The following is a 12518-nucleotide window of genomic DNA, read 5'->3' on the forward strand; positions in this document are numbered from 1 at the left end:
TTGAAACTGTGAATGAAACTTAAAAGCTTTGGCCAAGCAAAGGAAACTACAAACAAGACAAAAAGACAACCCTCAGAATGGAAGAAAATATTTGCAAATGAATCAACAAAGGATTAATCTCCAAAATATATAAACAGCTCATGCAGCTCAATATTAAAAAAAACAAACAACGCAAACCAAAAATGGGCAGAAGACCTAAATAGACATTTCTCCAAAGAAGACATACAGATGGCCAAGAAGCACATGAAAAGATGCTCAACATCACTAATTATTAGAGAAATGCAAATCAAAACTACAATGAGGTATCACCTCACACCAGTTAGAATGGGCATCATCAGAAAATCTACAAACAACAAATGCTGGAGAGGGTGTGGAGAAAAGGGAACCCTCTTGCACTGTTGGTGGGAATGTAAATTGATACAGACACTATGGAGAACAGTATGGAGGTTCCTTAAAAAACTAAAAATAGAATTACCATATGACCCAGCTATCCCACTACTGGGCATATACCCAGAGAAAACCATAATTCAAAAAGACACATGCACCCCAATGTTCACTGCAGCACTATTTACAACAGCCAGGTCACGGAAGCAACCTAAATGCCCATTGACAGATGAATGGATAAAGAAGATGTGGTACATATATACAATGGAATATTACTCAGCCATAAAAAGGAACAAAATTGGGTCATTTGCAGAGATGTGGATGGATCTAGAGACTGTCATACAGAGTGAAATAAGTCAGAAAAACAAATATCGTGTATTAATGCATATATGTGGAGCCTAGAAAAATGGTACAGACGAACCGGTTTGCAGGGCAGAAATAGAGACACAGATGTAGAGAACAAACGTATGGAAAGCGGCAGGGGGGTGGGGGTGGTGGTGGGATGAATTGGGAGATTTGGATTGACATATGTACACTAATATGTATAAAATGGATAATAAGAACCTGCTGTATAAAAAAATAAATAAAATTCAAAAAAAAAATTATCTGAAGTCTCTGCTTTTCAAGCTTTCATTACAAGGAGTCTGGAACTATAATGTAGAAAGCCACGTATGATATTCCTGTGTCTGTTTTGCTGCTTGTGAATACAAAGAACATCTGAGATTAGTAAATGCATGAGGTGGGATACTTTTATCAGTCACAAAATATTGTGAGGTCTTTTGAAGCTACTAAAATGTTTGTAATTTTAGTTACCCTTTCAATAAATAAGCTTCAACCTCTTTCCACTACAAATGCATGTAAACCTACACAACATGTAATCACAAAGAGGACTTAAAGACAGAGCACTAACCTTAGGACCTGAATTAGACACACATGCCTTCTCCCTTCAACTTGCAGAGCTGTATTCTCTTTCAACCCGTCACCCCTCAGTTGCCTTCATTCTAAGAATAGTTACTGCCACTGCCTTAAATCTTTATTACTCCATTCATCTTCACTCTTCCTTTGTTTTCCTTTTTCAGCATCTTGTCACTGTTACACGACCCTGATTTTGTACCCGCTTGCCATTCATAAGCACTGCCAGCTTGATCTCTCCTTTCCATTAGGTTAGGAAAAAAAAAAAAAAAAAAATCACAGAATGTCCAGGGCAATATTTTTTTTTGTTTTTGGGCACACAGCACGGCATGTGGGATCTTAGCTCCCTGACCATGGGTGGAACCCGCGCCCCTTGCATTGGAAGCTTGGAGTCTTAACCACTGGACCACCAGGGAAGTCCCCAGGGCAATATTTTCATAACAGTAACAGTTTCTTGATGCTGCTGACAACACAGACTACTTCTCCCCACCAGGGAAGCTTCCTATCTGTTCAATTTTAGCTGTCTGTACAGTTATTTGAACAAAGTTAAATGATTCATTTCTGCCATTTAGCAGAATCTTACAAAAGTATAGTTCAAGTGTCAAAGCTACTTAATTTTTACTAGCAAACAACCAATTCATTATCAAGTATCAATCCATCTTTATTATCAAGTTCAACTTTGTCCAACATAATGAAAACGACATAAATTATATAAACATAGTCTTCTTAAGGCACATTCTCTTTCTTGATAGAATCACACTCAGATACACAGACTGCAGTAGATTTTGTAATATACAGATACATTGAAAAAGAAAAAAAAATTATTAATGCCAGAGGGGGGGAAAAAAAGTTGTGCAGGAAAAGTAACAGTTTATTACAATGACTCAATTGTAAATAACATTCACAGTCATAAAAATATAACACTAAATACTGTTCTAAACCAAAATTATTCAATACAATTGCACTGAAAAACTGAGGTATAGGAAATGAGTACATGGAGAGATGGAAAGAGTGCTAAATCCGAAGCAGACAATGACTAAAACTGAAAATCAGCAAGTTATGAACATGTTGGAGACATGGCAGTGAAAAGCAAAATAATTAAAGAAACTAAAGGAGTTCCTTATCTCTCTAGGCAGAACGTAAAAGAAGCCAGGCAGGAGACTGATTTTTCTTTTCCCTAAAAACTTCACAGAACTATTTAATTCTTTAAACTATATTCATGCATAACTTTGAAAACACTAAAAATAAAAGTCAGCAATTATAAATCTTAAAAAAAGTTTCTGTTGAACAAAATCACATAATGTCACATGTGGAAAAGAATGAATTACAGTTTCAAGATTTTCACAAGCATTTGTTTACAGGGTTTTAATCACAATATGTAATCATTTTAATTTCAATTTGTGCTATTATTTTTAGTTACTGGCTTGGATAAGTCCAAGATGTGGGGAAAGACCACAAAAGTTTGAATACTTTTCAGGTCTTGTTACATACTTCCAAACTGTTTTCTAGAGAAATTAAGTTTGGTTATACTGCCACCAGCAGTACGATCATAGTATTCTCATTAGTAGTTGGTATTATTAATTTTGGAACAGGTAAAATTACCTTATTCTTATTTATATTTTCAAATTATTCCTGGTGTGTCAATATTTTTATAAACATACATGAGCTTTTACATAACATTGCTTGGTCATATTTTCCGCAGAAAACATCTTCAATTCTGTCTAATGCCTTTTTACTTTGATTACAATGTTTTCCCTTTCACGTACAGACGTTTTCACGTACATGCACTGAAACCCATGAACATCTTCTGCAATTTCTTTATGACTTCTAAATTTAAGAAGTTTTTTCTCCCTATATTTAATATATATTTTCTTCTTTGAAAAAAAAGCAATAATTAAAATTAACATGACCCCTAACATCCATTTTTTTTTTAGGGAAAATAAAACATCCACTGAACTAACAAACAATAGTCTTGTATCTGTTAACTAAGGAAGTTTACGTCTTAGCCTCAGTAAAACTTTCAAGTACTTGTGTTTAGGCAGAAATCTTCAGGGGAAAAGCTTTAACATTTTTTTATAAATCATAAATTACATTATGTATTATATAATACTGTATTTACAGTGAACTTAAACAACACTTTCTTAAAATTTTCAGTGATTTGATTTGTAGCTACTTGGTTTCCTTCTTCAGTTTTTTAAAATTGATGATTATTTTCTTGAAAATAAATTTTTTATTTACACTGGTTATATATATCAAATTATTCACTTTATTTTAAAAACTAGAGTATGCCAATTTAAAACAAAAATCTTAAAATATATGTTCTAAACATTAACAAGTTATGAAGTCAGCTGAAATTCTACATTAAAAAAGGTCCATGGGAATAGAAAACATGATCGTGTTGCTTTATGATATATATTATATACAATACATAATATCTAATTGTTCTCTGTAAGTATATACAATAATGTAATAATTAAATATTACATAATTACATAAAATATTTTTCTAATATTATAGTTTTACTGATCTCATTGATTTACAATGTAATAATAAATAATATTTTATTCTACGTATCTTGATAAGGTACATAAATCAATCTTTCCATAGCCGCCTTCATCAAGAGGCTATGTTCTTCTACAACATAGCACAAAGTATACTTCTTCACATGTAAACAGAATAAAGTAATGATTCATCTTCAGCAAAGGTGCACTAAGAAGAATTATACCAAAACACTTGTTCACAGGCCTGTAAACATGCAATCATGAATTGCTTTATGAGGGGGGTGGGAGGAGAGGAAAAAGGAGGAAAGGGGACAGGAGGAAGGGGCAAGGAGAAGGCATAAAAAATATGAAACATAGCCAGGACATGGAAGCAACCGAAGTGTCCATCATCGGATGAATGGATAAAGAAGATGTGGCACATATATACAATGGAATATTACTCAGCCATAAAAAGAAACGAAATGGAGTTATTTGTAGTGAGGTGGATGGAGTTAGAGTCTGTCATACAGAGTGAAGTAAGTCAGAAAGAGAAAAACAAATACAGTATGCTAACACATATATATGGAATCTAAGGGGAAAAAAAAAATGGTCATGAAGAACCTAGTGGCAAGATGGGAATAAAGACACAGATCTACTAGAGAATGGACTTGAGGATATGGGGAGGGGGAAGGGTAAGCTGTGACAAAGTGAGAGAGTGGCATGGACATATATACACTACTAAACGTAAAATAGCTAGTGGGAAGCAACCGCATAGCACAGGGAGATCAGCTCGGTGCTTTGTGACCACCTTAGAGGGGTGGGATAGGAGAGTGGGAGGGAGGGAGATGCAAGAGGGAAGAGATATGGGAACATATGTATATATGTATAACTGATTCACTTTGTTATAAAGCAGAAACTAACACACCATTGTAAAGCAATTATAGTCCAATAAAGATGTTAAAAAAAAATGAAACATTTTCTGCTCTGAAGTAGGTACAAGGAAGACACAGTCACCTTTTAAATTAGAGAAGGTAAACTGTGAGAGACACTACATAAGAAGTAGTAGAAACAGTGATAGAGTTAGGTAGTAACTCAAGGTTGAAGGCCACATTCCAACTCCAAGCATCATAAATAAAGGTGCTGGGGCTTCCCTGGTGGCGCAGTGGTTGAGAATCTGCCTGCCAATGCAGGGGACACAGGTTCGAGCCCTGGTCTGGGAAGATCCCACATGCCGTGGAGCAACTAGGCCCGTGAGCCACAATCACTGAGCCTGCGCGTCTGGAGCTTGTGCTCCACAACAAGAGAGGCCGCGATAGTGAGAGGCCCGCGCACCGCGATGAAGAGGGGCCCCCACTTGCCGCAACTAGAGAAAGCCCTCACACAGAAACGAAGACCCAACACAGCCACAAATAAATAAATAAATAAATAAAAATGTGCGTTCCCTTAAAAATAAATAAATAAATAAATAAATAAAGGTGCTATTCCTCCTATAGAGGAAAATGGAAAGGGGGAGGGACGAAAAGCTTCTACACTATTTAGGTGAAGAATATCTGAGAACTCACATTATTACCCATTCATTTAGATTTGAATGCTTTTCTACTAAAGTATCTTACTCATATAGGTAGTAGGAAAATGTAAGTATTTTAAAAGCAGCAACACATCAAATAACGACAGAATATTAAGAACTGGATCCAGGAGTTGGCTGACTTAAAAGGGTCAGATATTTAATATTTTAGGTTTTGCAGGCAGTAGTCTCTGTGGCACCTACTCAATTCTGCCATTATGGTACAAAGCAGCAATATACGATATATATAAATGTACAAAGAAGCTGTGTTCCATCAATACTTAATTTAGAAAAGCAGACTGATTTGGCCCATGGCCATAGCTTGCTGACCCCTGACTTAATCTACACATTTTTTAAAACTTGACCAATTCAACAGACAACTATAGGGGAAACCACTATTGTAAAGCTCAAACATTCACAGAATATATAAAGTGAATTCAGAAAAAAGTTTAGAGGCACGAAGGCACATCTGAAATGATTTTTTATTTACAGACATTAAAGCAACAGGGCAGTGGTATATATGTATTTGTGACCTTGTTACTACAACTGAAGGCGATTTAATTTTCTGCTTCTATATGAATGAAAACAAATGCAAAAACTCAAGTGATCACTGACTGACAAGTCTTCGATACTTACTAGAGCATTAAAAATAACTCTTTCACACAGTACTTCACAGTAATTCTAATAACAATACTTCTGGGTCTTATGAAAGCATATAATCTTATATTAATGAGATAAAGATATTTCCAACAACATTCTCATTCAGTTTTCTAATCCCCAAAAACCTCTTTTCTGAATGGGATGGATGGTCCCCCAAAACAGTGTACACATTAAGGGTAAACACCGTTGTTAGAAATGTTAACGCAAGAACAATTACCTGATACCTTCTCTTTCAGCAGTAAAATATACAATATAATGGGTAAATGTAAACTATAAAATTACAAAATCATCTACCACTAACTCTTAATGAAAATAATTGAAACACTACTTGACAAAGATTTTAGATTTTATCCCTATACTTACAAACCTGTAACCACCACGCCATTCTAATAACATCTTTTAACATTAAAAGTCTATTAAATATCCAATCCTTATATCTGGCAACAACAAAAAGAGAAAACCTTATGTTCTGATAATAGAATCTGACACTATTTTTTTATAGTGCTATGACAATGTGCTATGACACATTGTGCTATGATGTGCTATGACAATAAATTATTGTGTTCTGAACATTAAAAGTGTGGTCTCTTAAGCAGTTGGAAATAATTTCAATGCTATTGTTATTTAAAGCTTTACAATTTCAGTTGAAAATGCCTTCATACCTACTGAACACATTTTTGAATATTCTGATTGCAGTAAATATTTGTCAAGAATATATTTGCTTATTTTGGAAAAACCTAAAAGTCATTGTGCGGTCTAGTCACAAAACTTATAATTAGAAAATAATGAAAAAAAAGGAAAATACTGAAAATGAAAAAAGTAGTTTGGAATATCGATAACTGATATAATTTGAAATCTTGAGTTTACATAAATGACTACGGGAAATCTTGTGGTTATTACAGGTCCTTGAGGCTCTATTTTCCAGAAATCGTTCTATAAAAGTCAAAGTTCCAAAACACCTGAACGTAAAAAAAAAAGCTCACCACGTGATTTTAACATTATTTTCAGTACAGTGGAGACAACACAAAGTTATATGGGACTAAATTAAGCCAGAAGCAGCCCAGACTGAGGTAATTGCTCCTATTCGTATGCAAAGCTAACCTCAAAGATACACATTTAATATATAGCCCTCTTCCTGTTTGAAACCCCCCCCCCAACATAACTTGCAAGGAAACTTGGCCTTATACTGTTCTACCTCCACCCAAACTCACCCGCATTCAGAAAACTAGGGTTAAAAGCAATCAAAGTTAACCAGTTCAAAATGACTCTTATTAGTAACACTAACCAGCTGGAGGAAATCTCAAGGTAGACTAGATAAATAGCACAAAGGAATCTAATTGTAACTTAAATAGTCTTGTTTTAGGAAAAGGTGAAGATGAAGAAACTTCAAGGGGAATCAAACACTAGGGGGCAGCATCAAACTGTTGGGACAAACTGACCACTCTTCTAACTTGTAAACTTAAAAGCTAAAGTTAGTATATTTTTAATGAGAATTACACTTATAATGAAAGATGACTCTATAGGGTTATAAGGGAAAAAAACTAGCTTTCTGTTTTGATTACCTGCACTTCTTTTCCATTTCCTACTGTGTACTTTCTTTTGCATCTTATGAATACGTTTAAAATGCACTCATGATAAAAGTCCTTTTGATATAAAATTTTTAAAAAATGAGCATTTCCATTCTTGAGGTAACCACTACACAGACAAGGGCTGACATATCAAAATCCAAAGTATTAATATTTCCTTGGGTTAATACTGAATTTAAATTTTGTATCACTCATTTAACATTTTTAACTCGATTAAAGAGCTTGACAACCAAGCTTTGTACATTCACTGAATAAGGTGTAACGAGCATTATGTGACAAAAAGCTGTGGAGTGTGTGTCCCTCAAGGAATTTAGTCTGGCAGGGAAAACAAGATATATGTATGTAATTATAAGTTAGAAAATGCAAAAGCAGAAAAAATTCTATGGATTATTACATATGAATAACAACAGCAAGGTAATTGTATCCCCGCAATGGCCTAGTAGAGACCATTAAACCTTATTCTGGAATCAAAACAGAAAGTAGTCCTTCAACCACCAATGAAGAACTGAAACGTCTGTATGCAGAAAAGAAGGTAAAATGAATTATCTGTAGCCCTTTAGTTCATTATGTCATTTCAAGGTTACAGTAAACCCATGAGGTAGGTTTTTCTAGTACTTCAAGTTCACAGATGAAAGATTAAGATAAAGCAACTTGCTCAAGGTAACCACACTAGTTAATAATGGGTCAGTTTTGAACCTTAAGTCTCACTCCAAACCTGTACATTCATTCCAATAACAGCCAAAACTGGGGGTAGAGGAAGTGGGGGAGAGGTGGGGAATAGAATAGTAACAACGTAAATTCGCTTTAATTAAAAGCAAATGATCATTCCTGTTGTTGAGTAATTTCCCTTGTTATAATACCTATACCCTGTATTCTACATAAATTTGTTTAAAAACAAACAAAAACACCCCCTAGACTAGTACCTGCATACCAGACTTGAGGCCTCCTACAAGTACTTCAAATCAAATGCTCAAAAAAGGGGAAGAACTGTGTTGGCTTTTAAGCTGTTAGTAGAATACAAATTAACATGAGGAATAAGTAAAGGTTATCATGCAATATATTATCGATGTCACCTCATAGTTAACCACTTCTTTTAAAGTAGCACAAAGTCATTCTTACACAGGGGTTCTTAACCAGGGGGCTGTGTAAAGAATTCAGGTTTGTGAATTTGGATACGGAAGAAAGATGTATCTAATTTTAATTGATCTCTGAAATTTAGTTATCCCTTCAGTTACAAATGTAGGCAAAAAGCACGGTAATATGCAGCACCTGACACTATTAATATAAATCATTCAAATTAAATCCTATAAAGATCATTTACAGTCCTCACTAGTTTGAAATTAGTCATTAGACCTGCCACTACTCTTGATATTTAATGCTTTACTAAAGCATGAATTACTTCATCATAAATATTTAACATTTTGGTAATTATATTTCAATACAACTGGTTTCTCTTGTAATCCTACGTATTCCATACATTTAAACTCATCATTCTGAGTTTCATGATACAAAAAAAGTTTAAAAGTCCCTCCATTACATTATTATTTTCTTTTCTTCAAATCACTCATCGTTGATACTACCTATTTCTCTCTCCTATGGGAGTACTCAGCACATGTAGGGATGTAAGATGTCTGGTGTGGACCCCAAAGTCTAGAGCAAGAGACTGCCTCAAGATACTTAAAATTTGTAGAATTTTAAGTCCTAACAAAAAACAGTACACAAGTCTTAAGGCTTTCAACTGCATTACTACAATCAACTACATTCTAAATCTCCAGCTTTTCCCATGTATTACTTGCTTGTTCTTAATTATGTAGAATTTAGATACCCATCCAAAAAAAAAAACAACACACAAATGAAATGCCAACTTGTCACATGCTTGTTTTGCTCCAAGAATGACTCAGTTCCAAGGTAAGACTAGAGAACTGAACAGCGTAAAAGACGTTAAATGAAAGTTAAAAAAAAAAAAAACACACAGTATAACCTACCATCTTCTTTTTAAGTTATGTGCTTTAATGTCACTCTTTATTACTTAAAACAGGGACTTGAGTGAAGGACCCCCCCAACTGAGGGCTGCGGAGCCTGCTTCTTCCTCCTGCCCAGCTCATAAAGACAGCCCATGTGGACAGGCTCCCACGTGAACAGTTCTTTACAGAAGCCACAGGAAGACCTCCAACGTCACGTCGCCTGCGCCCTCACCAGGCCCCCTTCTTAGCCTGGGCACTCAGAGATCCCAAGGGAGAAGCAAGGAGTTGAGCAGATCCCTAGACCCGGGGAGGGGGCCGCGAAGGTTCCCCGACGTACTGCCGCAGCAGGGCCCCCCATCGCTCTCCGCCAAAGAGCTTTCAGGAACAAAGCCTGGGCTGCCGCGCCACCTCCCGGCCCACGCGAACTCCCCCTCCGACCCAGCCCCAGCCCAACCCGAGCCCTCAGCTCCAGGGACCCCAGCTGGCTTCAATATTAACTCCCCCGCGCCCCGCCTCGGCTTTTCGGTTGGTCTGGGAGAAAGCAAGCTCCCACGAGGCCTCCCGCTGTAGGAGCACAAGCGCCACCGTCCGTTAGCCTCCCGGGGCCGGAACAGCGGCGCCCAGGCTCCATCCCGGGGTCACCGTGATACACCGCAAAGGACCACGCGAGAGGAAGAATCGGGGGTGTTCGCCGCCGAGACCGGACTGCGGATCCTCCCACCCTCGGGCCACCGCGTCCCCGCCTCCGGCGGCGACGCCACCCTCGGCCCCCAGGCCGCCCGCGCGCAGCCCCCCAACCGCCACCTTCTGCCCAGTGGTCACTGCCCCCACTCTCCGCGCGGCCCCCAGCCTCAGCAGGGGGCTAAGTGGGGCGCGGGTCCCGCACGCGGGGCGGGGGCTCCCCGGCCGCTAACCCCGCGGCAGCCCAGAGCGCACACGAGAAGCGGCGGCACCCCACGCGCAGCCCACCGCGCACTCTGCCCGGCTCGCCGCCGCCGCCGCCGCCGCCGCCGCCGCCGCCGCCAGCAGCAGCTGCGGGAAGCCCAGCGCCCGGATCCCCGAGGGACTCAGCCCCGACTCCCCGGTCCTTGTCTCCCTTTCTACCCCCACCCCGCTGTCCCGGGACTCGCAGTCTCCGCCGCGCATGGGGCCGGTTCTGGGGGAGGGAATGTAAACAAATCGGGGTTTTATAGTTACCTCACACTCGAGTGCCGTGTGCATCTCCTCTCCGCTCGGTACCAAACCCCGGCTGCACTAAATCATGTATTCACCAAAGCCGGCTGCGCCAACTGCGTCGCGGAGACCCGAGCGTCAGAGACCACGCTACGCTAGCGGCGTACACGGCCCACTCAGGTCCTTGCGCAGCCGCACCCCGTCCGCCTATGGGTGTTACGCTCTGGGCGTACACTCACCACCCAGCCATTCACTTCGAATAACGCAACTTGCGTAGCGGAACTGCACCATTCGTGGATTCCACACGGACCGTGAGAGCAATAGGAAATTCGAGTCTACGCAAACTGCGGAACTCCGCGGCTCCGCGCTAGTTTTGTTCCAAGAAAAGACGCCGCGGGGTAGTTGGGGAGGCTTCTAACGCATGCGTGGAGCGCTCTTCTACCTCTCGCCTTTTCTCCCGGCTTTGCCTGTCGGTTGCTGCGGCCCGGGGGAGGCGGATGAGTAAGGGAAACTCTAAACGCAAACGCTTCAGCCAGAAGATTTCAGATGGATAAATTAGAATGTTTATCTGTACAAGAGTTAAACATCTACGTTAATTTAATCCCTCCCCTTTATTAAAGTAACCTTTCAGTCTCTGAAGGGAAAAAGGAATTAATACTGATTTAGTGCTAAGTGCGAGGTATTTTGCAAATTTCTCCCTCCTCCCAATTTATTCTGAAGAGCACTTCCTGTGGGCCTTACAAGCCGAAAAGAAGTTGAGTCCAAAGAGCATGTCACACACTTAGAGGAATTCTCGAGGATTTTGACAACTTTCCAAGATTTTCCACCACCTCCTACTGCTAGACTCATTACTTCTTAACACCCAGTAGCAACACCTCCCGATCCAGCCCAGCAATTCCATGGATTCCTGACCACATGGTGGTCATTCTTGCTTTCCATTTTTTTGCTCACACCATACCTGACATGTGAATTGTCTCCTCTTCATAAGCAATTCACAGCCCGTACTTTCTTAGAAGGTGGCTCTGGACACTTTCCCTTTGCTCCATTACCCTGCTTCTTGGCACTTATTTGATCTCCATGGTGAGGCTTATCTATTCTGTCTGGCATGCCTGTTTCTGTATCCAGCCAGAGTCCTGGGCGTGCCTTATTGATGTCTAGCAGAGTGCATAAAACCATGATCAATAGTAATAGCAAGCTTTACTATATATCAGGTACTTCCTATGTGCTCTACATGTATATTACTTTCATCCTCATAACACAACGAGGTAGGTATTATTATCTTACACCGGGAAATGAGGCACAAGAAGTAACTTGCTTAAGACCTCAGAACAGGTAGGGAGAAGAGTTGGGATTCAAACCCAGTTAGTATGGCTACATATTCCTGCTATTCTGCATATTTAATGAAGGAAGGTTGTTTTTTGTTTTGTATCTCTACAAAAAACATCTTTTAGGTGCTCAATAAATGCCTACTGACTGCCAGGCTACTCAGCTTCTCATATCCCTTTTTTTGGTTTTGTTTGAAAAAGCCATCCACCTCACTCCTGCCGGTTTCCACTGCTGCTATTAGGGAAAGGGAGAAGTCCTGAGGTATAAAGGAAAGAGATCAAGTCTGAGTCCTAGTTTCAGGTCTCACCATGGTCACTAACTGTGGAAGACAATGGCCACGGTCCTCAGATTCATGGATAAATTAAGGGAATTGGTCTACATTTATTCTTAAGTCTTTAGATTTTATAAAATCAGAACTAAAGTCTTTAGATTTCATAAAATCAATATAAATATAGTATGTCTTTTGGGT

The 12518-nt window shown here is 39.2% G+C and overlaps 1 protein-coding gene across 4 annotated transcripts in view; it reads right to left on the reverse strand.

Moving 5' to 3' along the window:
* The window catches only part of SLC39A10 (solute carrier family 39 member 10), a 99037-nt gene that overhangs the window by 57800 nt on the left and 28719 nt on the right, over positions 1-12518 (reverse strand). For 2 of the 4 annotated variants that reach the window (XM_068544755.1, XM_068544751.1), the window contains exon 1: positions 10748-10832. The exons of 1 other annotated variant lie outside the window; for it this stretch is intronic. The gene's annotated coding sequence lies outside the window, so the exon portion shown is untranslated. Of the gene's footprint in view, positions 1-9571; positions 9977-10747; positions 10833-12518 lie in introns of those variants that run through there. One more of the 4 variants, XM_068544753.1, reaches the window with a different exon arrangement.

The sequence above is a fragment of the Eschrichtius robustus genome, chromosome 5 (assembly GCF_028021215.1).
Source record: "Eschrichtius robustus isolate mEscRob2 chromosome 5, mEscRob2.pri, whole genome shotgun sequence".
Classification (NCBI taxonomy): Eukaryota; Metazoa; Chordata; class Mammalia; order Artiodactyla; family Eschrichtiidae; genus Eschrichtius; species Eschrichtius robustus.